The sequence below is a fragment of the Triticum aestivum genome, chromosome 3A (genome assembly GCF_018294505.1).
Source record: "Triticum aestivum cultivar Chinese Spring chromosome 3A, IWGSC CS RefSeq v2.1, whole genome shotgun sequence".
NCBI classification, from domain to species: domain Eukaryota; kingdom Viridiplantae; phylum Streptophyta; class Magnoliopsida; order Poales; family Poaceae; genus Triticum; species Triticum aestivum.
Genome location: NC_057800.1, coordinates 78,939,748 through 78,950,650, shown reverse-complemented (window position 1 = coordinate 78,950,650; position 10,903 = coordinate 78,939,748). Strand labels below are relative to the sequence as shown.

General features: G+C 41.1%; 1 pseudogene; it reads right to left on the bottom strand.

Annotated features, from left to right (window-relative positions):
• Window positions 1–1,594: 1,594 nt before the first annotated feature.
• On the bottom strand, window positions 1,595–2,507 carry LOC123056803 (ATP-dependent 6-phosphofructokinase 5, chloroplastic-like; annotated as a pseudogene).
• Window positions 2,508–10,903: the final 8,396 nt, after the last annotated feature.

The window sequence follows — 10,903 nt, the reverse complement described above, 5'->3', positions numbered from 1 at the left end:
GAGTCATTCCAGGATTACCTGGGCGGAGTGGCAAACTTACAAAGGCAGGATAACCCGGATTTTTTGGTAAATACACCTGGCGTCCAAGCCTATTACAAGGGTCAACAAAGCTCTGTCCATTAACAAAGAGCCCCCAAGTAATATTTCATTTTAGCCATACAAGCCGGATCAGCAGGGTGGTCATAGCCACACTCAATGAGCAGGAATCCCCAAGTAATTTTTAACATGCCAACAAGGTAGGTTACCTATGTTTGAACTGCACATCATAGCAAGTTCTCTTTGGTAACAATTCAACTTGGGCAGAAAACCCCCAAGTTATTTGCAATCAAGGCGTACAAGCTGGATCAGTAGGGTAGTCATAGATATGCTTAGTGAACAGGAAGCCCCCCATGTTATTTGTAATCAAGGCGTACAAGCCGGGCCAAGAGGGTAAGCATAGCTATGCTCAGTGAGCAGGAAGCTCCCAAGTGACCATAATAAGATGAGCCCCTAAGGCAGGATACCCATGTTTGAACAGCGCATCATGGCAGCAAGTTCTCTTTGACAACCTTTAATTTTTCTAAGAACTCAAACTTGCCAGAGATGAATTCTTTTTGAACCGGAATTTTAAACCGGATATTGAGAGCTTCAAAACTTTGTGAGAGACAGATTTCCCTTGAGCCGGATTTTACACCGGAATTCTTCATTTTAAGCCGGAAATTTTCTGATGGCTTGCAAATTTTCAACAATATAGCACTAGCCTCCGGGACCGGGTTATCTTCCCTCCAATGACCCAGAGTTTTTGAATCTGCTTAAACTGGCAACATTTACTGAGCCATGTCCATGTAGCCCCTGAGTCTTAAGACGACTCGAGGAGTTGGCTTGAGATTCTTCATACTTGGTCGTGATATAAACCGGCATATAGCCGAACAGCGGAACACTTTAATGTGTGTTGAAGCTAGGCGGGTTATAAATGACACCATACGATTTGTGTCAATAATTTGGCCAACGGTTCATCCCAGCTGGCTGTTGAAGTTAATCAAATAGTAGTGATGGTGACCTGTGTGCCTGTCCATTGAGCCATCCGGTAAAAACGGAGACTGATGATATATGATAATTTGCTCCAGAATTGTTGGAACAAAACCGGTCTGCAGGAGCGGCAACTTGCATGCGCTCACAACTCATGTAGACAGGTGCAGCTCCGGTGTGTTGATGTAGACTAGACCGCGAGAGACAGATGGTAAAGACGTCGCAGCATCAGAGGCAGCACAGTCAGATGAGTCGACCGCGGAGTTGTAAGCCAGTGCCGATAGGCGAGTCAATCGCAGGCGCAGTAAACCGCATAGATGAGCGAGTCAATTTGCAGGCGCGGTAAGCCGTGCGGACAGGTGAGTCAGTCGCGTCATGTTGATGTAGACTGGGCCACACAGGCCACAGCTTGCACATACAATCTTGAGCATTATGGCAAAGTCATATGCTAGCTCATGATAATGGTGGCGAGCTATACATCCGTGATATGACCATCGCTCTTGCAGTGAACAATTGTCCCGATTTATTCAGACGACAGATGATCCGTATGTAGAATCCGTGGATAACTAGGAAAATGTCCACCTGCTCACTTCATTGCAGTATCAAATCCAAATGTCTTGTCCATCAGTAGTATGTCATTATAAACTATGTCTGAAAGACCAATAATCGACACTTTCAATTTTCTCTTCTGCCACTTGGCATGTATCGCGTCAGCTCCAGCATGAATTCCAATCCCACTTAGCGCAAAGAACATGTTTTAACCTCCTGCCTGGATGTCCTTGACAATGTCTGAAATACTTGCCCGTCATGAGAAACTCCTAAGAGGCTGCCATCAATAAGATTGATATTTTGGACATGTCTATTAAGCGGCGCTTCTGCTAAATGATCTTCAATAAATATGCGGAAACCATGCTGTACCGCAACAATGTTTTTCACTCTGTATTTTTTAAGCATAAGCATAATCTGCCGGGTGATATTATCGAAATCAGTGCAAAAATTCGCCCCAGGTTACACTTCCAACCTGTACTCACGGATGGTTCAAAATGTATTTACGTACGGGGTCTGCCCGGTGCTCCCATTATTCAACCCAACTGCAATCAGGGTCAGTTCAGCTCCAGTAGATATTGGTGAAGACAAACTTGATAACCTGCGAAAGTACTCTGTCGTCGTCATTAACACAGTTATTCCGCAACTCTTCCGAAGAACCATCAACATTATTTAGCACTCCAATAGCAAAGCGGCAAACCAATGAGGCGAGCCACGACGAAGATAGGTCAACAAAATGGCGGCTCGCAGCAGCCTGGCGGAGTCAACAGCAGCAGCGCAATCCTGATGTGCATCCGGACATCCATAACTCAAGGGCGCCCAGCCACTTATCCTCATACATGCAAACAGCACCCAGCCACACAATTCCCCAATGGAATATCATCAACAGATGCGAATGAGGTGAATCCGCGCGATGGAGGCTCAGGCAGGCGTGAGGGCGTACCAGCGGCCATGTCAGAGGGGATCCGACGATTTGAGGCAGACGGCAGCTTGGCGCTGCTGTGTTTGATGCGGCGGCAGCTTATAGTGGCGGCCGAAGCAAGCCCGCGGCAACTCGGCAGGCACGGAGCGGCGGCTCAACACGCTAGTGATTTAAAGAAAGAGTGCAGCTCACGGTGGAGGCTCGGAGCCAACGCCAGTGAAGGAGACGACAGGTCGGCGGCTTAAGGCGGTACCGTGGCGGTTGCGGACGGGGTGAGGCGTCCCCGGTGAGGCGGCTCAGCGCGGAGCAAAAGCCGGCGGGTGGATTGCGGCGGCTCGAGACTCGTGGGGAGGCCGGTTGTAGCGCAAGGTGATGGTCAAACGAGGCCGAGGCGACTCCACTTGCAGCGACTTCTGCGGCTTTTGATTACTCAGGGCCAAGCGGAGGCGGCTCAACCCAAGGCGAGCGGCAACTCGGAGGCGATTCGGAGCGAGACCGGATCGAATCCGCGTCAGCAGGGGCGGGTGGAACCAGCGGGCGTGATCCGGCGGAGCAGAAAACAGAATCCGTGGGTGAGATGGAGTGGGTACAACCGGCGAAATCCAAACAGAGCCGGCACTGGGCGGCGCGGAAGATCAATATGGAACCGGTCAATCCAATGTTTGTCTCAGTCCGTAAGGCGGCCGCTGTAACAGATATCGATTTGTCTTCAGATTCGACCGATTGCCGCATCATGTTCATGAGCAACCCTAATTTCTCTTGAACTTAAATCTCACCTATTGCAAATCTGGACTGATCAACTTCAAGGCTGATACAGATCCTTTCAAACCAGTCTTTCTTCATCTAGAAAATTACGAACTTCTCGATCCCTGGAAGAGATTCCTTCAAGAACTCATCATCACCATGCATGCTGACGGTGGGCGCCAACTGTCGTGGATTTGTCATGGCAGATGTCTTTTATGTCAGGACTTAGTCATGAGGCCAACGCATCGATGTGGTAACTTGAGAGGGGTTGAGTGGGACGAGAGACGCGAGGTTTTTACACAGTTTCGACCCCTCACGGTGGAGGTAAAAGCCTACATCCTAGCCTACATCCTACTTCATTGATATTGATGATGATGATCACGATTATAAGGGTGCTCTATCTTGAGAGCTATAGACTTGTCTGTCTAACCCTAATTTGTCCAACTCCTGGAACCTCTTTTTTCTCTTGGGGTGCCCTGCCCCTCCTTATATAAGTTGAAGGGGTGGGTTACATGTGGAGTCCTAGTAGGACTAGGACTATTCTATCTTCTATTACAAGCCGGATACACGTCCGGGTCTTGCTTCCTTGTAAGGAAAATATGCCTTAAACCAGCCCATCATAACTTGAGTCGGCCTTCCATGAGCCGCCTGATGTCTACTACGCAACCTTCTTCTTGTATACGTTGTTGGGCCTCCAAGTGCAGAGGTTTGTAGGACCGTAGCAAATTTCCCTCAAGTGGATGACCTAAGGTTTATCAATCCGTGGGAGGCATAGGATGAAGATGGTCTCTCTCAAACAACCCTGCAACCAAATAACAAAGAGTCTCTTGTGTCTCCAACACACCCAATACAATGGTAAATTATATAGGTGTACTAGTTCGGTGAAGAGATGGTGATACAAGTGCAATATGGATAGTAGATATAGGTTTTTGTAATCTGAAAAATATAAAAATAGGAAGGTAACTAATGATAAAAGTGAGCACAAACAGTATTGCAATGCTAGGAAACAAGGCCTAGGGTTCATACTTTCACTAGTGCAAGTCCTCCCAACAATAATAACATAATTGGATCATATAACTATCCCTCAACATGCAACAAAGAGTCACTCCAAAGTCACTAATAGCAGAGAACAAACGAAGAGATTATGGTAGGGTACGAAACCACCTCAAAGTTATCCTTTTTGATCAATCTATTCAAGAGTCCGTAGTAAAATAACATGAAGTTATTCTTTCTGTTCAATCTATCATAGATTCCGTACTAGAATAACACCTTAAGACACAAATCAACCAAAACCCTAATGTCACCTAGATACTCCAATGTCACCTCAAGTATCCATGGGTATGATTATACGATATGCATCACACAATCTCAGATTCATCTATTGAACCAACACAAAGAACTTCAAAGAGTGCCCCAAAGTTTCTACCGGTGAGTCAAGACGAAAACGTGTGACAACCCCTATGCATAAGTTCATGAGGTCACTGAACTCGCAAGTTGATCACCAAAACATACATCAAGTGGATCACATGATATCCCATTGTCACCACAGATAAGCACGTGCAAGACATACATCAAGTGTTCTCAAATCCTTAAAGACTCAATCCGATAAGATAACTTCAAAGGGAAAACTCAAGTCATCACAAGAGAGTAGAGGGAGAGAAACATCATAAGATCCAACTATAATAGCAAAGCTCGTGATACATCAAGATCGTATCACCTCAAGAACACGAGAGAGAGAGAGAGAGATCAAGCAGATAGCTACTGGTACATACCCTCAGCCCCGAGGGTGAACTACTCCCTCCTCATCATGGAGAGCACCGAGATGATGAAGATGGCCACCGGAGAGGGACCCCCCTCCGGTAGGGTGCCGGAACGGGTTTAGATTGATTTTCGGTGGCTACGGAGGCTTCTGGCGGCGGAACTCCTGGTCTATTCTGTCTTTTTGATGTTTTTAGGTATATGGACATATATAGGCGAAAGAAGTCGGTCATGGGAGCCACGAGGGGCCCACGAGGGTGGGGGCGCGCCCAGGGGGGCAGGCGCGCCTCCCTGTCTCATGGCCACCTCGAAGCTTCCCTGACGTATACTCCAAGTCTCCTGGATTGCTTTCGTTCCAAAAATAACTCTCCCGAAGGTTTCATTCCGTTTGGACTCCGTTTGATACTCCTTTTCTTTGAAACACTGAAGTAGGCAAGAAAACAACAATTTGGGTTGGGCCTCCGGTTAATAGGTTAGCCCCAAAAATAATATAAAAGTGTATAATAAAGCCCATAAACATCCAAAACAGATAATATAATAGCATGGAACAATCAAAAATTATAGATACATTGTAGACGTATCAGCATCCCCAAGCTTAATTCCTTCTCGTCCTCGAGTAGGTAAATGATAAAAACAGAATTTTTGATGTGGAATGCTACCTAACATATTTATCCATGTAATCTTCTCTATTGTGGCAAGAATATTCAGATCCATAAGATTCAATACAAAATTTTAATATTGACATAAAAATAATAATCATTCAAGCATACTAACAAAGTAATCATGTCTTCTCAAAATAACATGGCCAAAGAAAGCTATCCGTACAAAATCATATAGTCTGGCTATGCTCTATCTTCATCACACAAAATATTTAAATCATGCACAACCCCGATGACAATCCAAGCAATTGTTTCATACTTTTGATGTTCTCAAACCTTTTCAATCTTCACGCAATACATGAGCGTGAGTCATGGATATAGAACTATAGGTGGAATAGAATGGTGGTTGTGGAGAAGACAAAAAGGAGGAAGATAGTCTCACATCAACTAGGCATATCAACGGGCTATGGAGATGTCCATCAATAGATATCAACGTGAGTGAGTAGGGATTGCCATGCAACGGATGCACTAGAGCTATAAGTGTATGCATGAAAGCTCAACAAAAGAAACTAGTGGGTGTGCATCTAATTCGCTTGCTCACGAAGACCTATGGCATTTTGAGGAAGCCCATCATTGGAATATACAAGTCAAGTTCTATAATGAAATATTACCACTAGTATATGAAAGTGACAACATAGGAGACTCGTTATCATGAAGATCATGGTGCTACTTTGAAGCACAAGTGTGGTAAAAGGATAGTAGCATTGCCCCTTCTCTCTTTTTCTCTCTTTTTTTGGTTTTTTTGTTTTTTTGTTTTTTGGGCCTTCTCTTTTTTTATGGCCTCTTTTTTCTCTTTCTTTTTTATTTTTCGTCCGGAGTCTCATCCCGACTTGTGGGGGAATCATAGTCTCCATCATCCTTTCCTCACTAGGACAATGCTCTAATAATGATGACCATCACACTTTTATTTACTTACAACTCAAGAATTACAACTCGATACTTAGAACAAAATATGACTCTATATGAATGCCTCCAGCAGTGTACCGGGATGAGCGATGAATCAAGAGTGACATGTATGAAAGAATTATGAACGGTGGCTTTGCCACAAATACGATGTCAACTACATAATCTTGCAAAGCAACATGACAATGATGGAGCGTGTCATAATAAACGGAACGGTGGAAATTTGCATGGCAATATATCTCGAAATGGCTATAGAAATGCCATAATAGGTAGGTATGGTGTCTGTTTTGAGGAAGGTATATGGTGGGTTTATGGTACCGGCGAAAGTTGCGTGGTACTAGAGAGGCTAGCTATGGTGGAAGGTTGAGAGTGCGTATAATCCATGGACTCAATATTAGTCATAAAGAACTCACATACTTATTGCAAAAATCTATTAGTTATCGAAACGAAGTATTACGCACATGCTCCTAGGGGGATAGATTGGTAGGAAAAGACCATTGCTCGCCCCCGACCGCCACTCATAAGGAAGGCAATAAATAAATAAATCATGCTCCGACTTCATCACATAACGGTTCACCATACGTGCATGCTACGTGAATCACAAACTTCAACACAAGTATTTCTCAAATTCACAACTACTCAACTAGCATGACACTAATATCACCATCTGCATATCTCAAAACAATTATCAAGTATCAAACTTCTCTTAGTATTCAATGCACTTATATGAAAGTTTTTATTATGCCTAAAAGCAAATTACCATGTTGTTCTAAAGACTCTCAAAATGATATAAGTGAAGCGCTAGAGCAAAAGATAAACTACTCCGAAAGATATAAGTGAAGATCAATGAGTAGTTGAATAATTATGCAACTATGTGAAGACTCTCTAACATTTAAGAATTTCAGATCTTGGTATTTTATTCAAACAACAAGCAAAACAAAAGAAAATAAAGTGAGGCTCCAAGCAAAACACATATCATGTGATGAATAAAAATATAGCTCCAAGTAAAGTTACCGATGAAAGAAGACAAAAGAGGGGATGCCATCCGGGGCATCCCCCAGCTTAGGCTTTTTGTTGTCCTTGAATATTACCTTGGGATGCCTTGGGAATCCCCAAGCTTAGGCTCTTTCCACCCTTATTCTATAGTCCATCTAATCTTTACCCAAAACTTGAGAACTTCACAACACAAAACTTAACAGAAAACTCGTAAGCTCCGTTAGTATAAGAAAATAAATCACCACTTAGGTACTGTTGTGAACTCATTCTAAATTCATATTGGTGTAATATCTACTGTATTCTAACTTATCTATGGTTCATACCCTCCGATAATACTCATAGATTCATCAAAATAAGCAAACAACACAATGAAAACAGAATCTGTCAAAAACACAATAGTCTGTAGTAATCTGTAACTCTTGAATACTTATGTAACTCCAAAAATCATGAGAACTTAGGAAGTCCTAGGAAATTTGTATAATGATCTACTTCAGTTGGAATTGGTATTTTATCTCTCTCTGGTAAAAATGAAAATTATTTTTGTGAGCGCATACTTTCTGTTTTTATCAGCACGATCAAACAACAAAAACCCAAGAAGATCCTAAAGGCTTTACTTGGCACAAAAACTAATTAAAGCATAAAAAACACAATCATAACATAAGCTAGATGAATTATTTATTACTAAACAGGAACAAAAATCAAAGAACAAAAATGAAGTTGGGTTACCTCCCAACAAGCACTATCCTTTAACACCCCTAGCTAGGCATGATGATATCAATGATGCTCACATAAAAGATAAGAATTGAAATATACAGAGAGCATCATGAAGAATATGACTAGCACATTTAAGTCTAACCCACTTCCTATGAATAGGGATTTTGTGAGCAAACAACTTGTGGGAACAAGAATCAACTTGCATAGGAAGGTAAAACAAGCAAAACTTCAAGATTTTCAACACATAGAGAGGAAATTTGATAATATTGCAACTCCTACAAGCATATATTCCTCCATCATAATAATTTTTAGTAGCATCATGAATGAATTCAACAATATAACTATCACATAAAGCATTCTTTTCATCATCTACAAGCATAGAAATTTTATTACTCTCCACATAAGCAAATTTCTTCTCATTCGGAATAGTGGGAGCATCATAAGAAACTCGAATACTATAACTTGTTTCCACATTAAAGGAGTAATGTTCAGAAAAAGGGTAATCATAATCATGACAAGTTTTATAAATATAATCATCTCTACTTTTTATAGCATAAGTATCATCATGATAATCATCATAAATCGCAACTTTGTTCTCACCATAATTAGTTGAAACCTCTTCCAAAATAGTGGAATCATTACTAAATAAAGTCACGACCTCTCCAAATCCACTTTCATAATTGTCGAAATAAGATTCAACATCCTCCAAAATAGTGGGACCATTACTTCTTAAAGTTTACTCTCTTCCAAACCCACTTTCATCAATATAACCATCATACATAGGAGGCATGCTATCATCATAATAAATTTGCTCATCAAAAATTGGGAGACTAAAGATATCATCTTCATCAAATGTAGCTTCCCCAAGCTTGGGACAAACATTAATTGCAGCAAATACATTCTCAAACATGTCGTTCTCATCAAACATAGAATCCCCAAGCTTGGGCCTTTTCATATCATAAGCATAATCATTCTCATCATTAATAGTATGGATAGCACCAATAGTAGTATAGCAATTATCATAATCACAATGAGTAATAGAAGCAACATCATTTGGGAGGGATGACTTTTTACCTTTGCTTCTCCGTCTTTTCTTTTTCTTCTTCACATCATGTGTGGGTTTATTCCTCTTTTTGGAGCTCTTTATTGATGAGATTAGTTGAATAGAAGGCTCCTCCTCGTTACCTGATTCATCATAGGAAATAATAGGAGGATATTGGGAAGCCTCTTCCCTTTCATTAGTATTCTCTTCATCCTCTATTTGTTTTATTTTCTGTATGTAATTGTCAATAGAAGGATTTTCAATGCAATTCACCGCACAATACATAAAAATTTCTTCCAGATCAATATCGAGGAATTTCTCAAGGTTATATTCTGGAATATGCTTAATTATATGTCTCATTTCTTTGTAACCCAAAAGCAAACTAAGTTCATTATGATGTGCAAGGGAAATCAAATCATCACAATTTTTGGACACGATACGATCATGGAACAATTTGCATCGGAGATTTAAATGACCATGTTCATTGCAAAGTTCACAAGTATGGTGAAGAAATTTTAAATTTTCAGCACAAACATCTAGCCTCTCTTGCAACTGCTTAGTTTCCAAATACTTATGCCTCTTGCAAAATCTATCTTCCCTATTTGGTATATACTTGCAAACTCTATGCACTCCACAAAAGTTGACATGCTTATAAGAGACATTTTCATCATGACTAGTGCAATCATCATTAGTACTATGGATATTCAAGGAGTTGATACTAACAACATTGCAATCATGCTCATCATTCAAAGATTTAGTGCCAAACATTTTATAGACTTCTTCTTCTAGCACTTGAGCACAATTTTCCTTTCCATCATTCTCACAAAAGATATTAAAAAGATGAAGCGTATGAGGCAAACTCAATTCCATTTTTTTGTAATTTTCTTTTATAAACTAAACTAGTGATAAAACAAGAAACAAAAAGATTCGATTTCAAGATCTAAAGATATACCTTCAAGCGCTAACCTCCCCGGCAACGGCGCCAGAAAAGAGCTTGATGTATACTATGCAACCTTCTTCTTGTAGACGTTGTTGGGCCTCCAAGTGCAGAGGTTTGTAGGACAGTAGCAAATTTCCCTCAAGTGGATGACCTAAGGTTTATCAATCCGTGGGAGGCATAGGATGAAGATGGTCTCTCTCAAACAACCCTGCAACCAAATAACAAAGAGTCTCTTGTGTCTCCAACACACCCAATACAATGGTAAATTATATAGGTGTACTAGTTCGGCGAAGAGATGGTGATACAAGTGCAATATGGATAGTAGATATAGGTTTTTGTAATCTGAAAAATATAAAAATAGGAAGGTAACTAATGATAAAAGTGAGCACAAACGGTATTGCAATGCTAGGAAACAAGGCCTAGGGTTCATACTTTCACTAGTGCAAGTCCTCTCAACAATAATAACATAATTGGATCATATAATTAACTATCCCTCAACATGCAACAAAGAGTCACTCCAAAGTTACTAATAGCGGAGAACAAAAGAACATATTATGCTAGGGTATGAAACCACCTCAAAGTTATCCTTTCTGATCGATCTATTCAAGAGTCCGTAGTAAAATAACATGAAGCTATTCTTTCCATTCAATCTATCATAGAGTTCATACTAG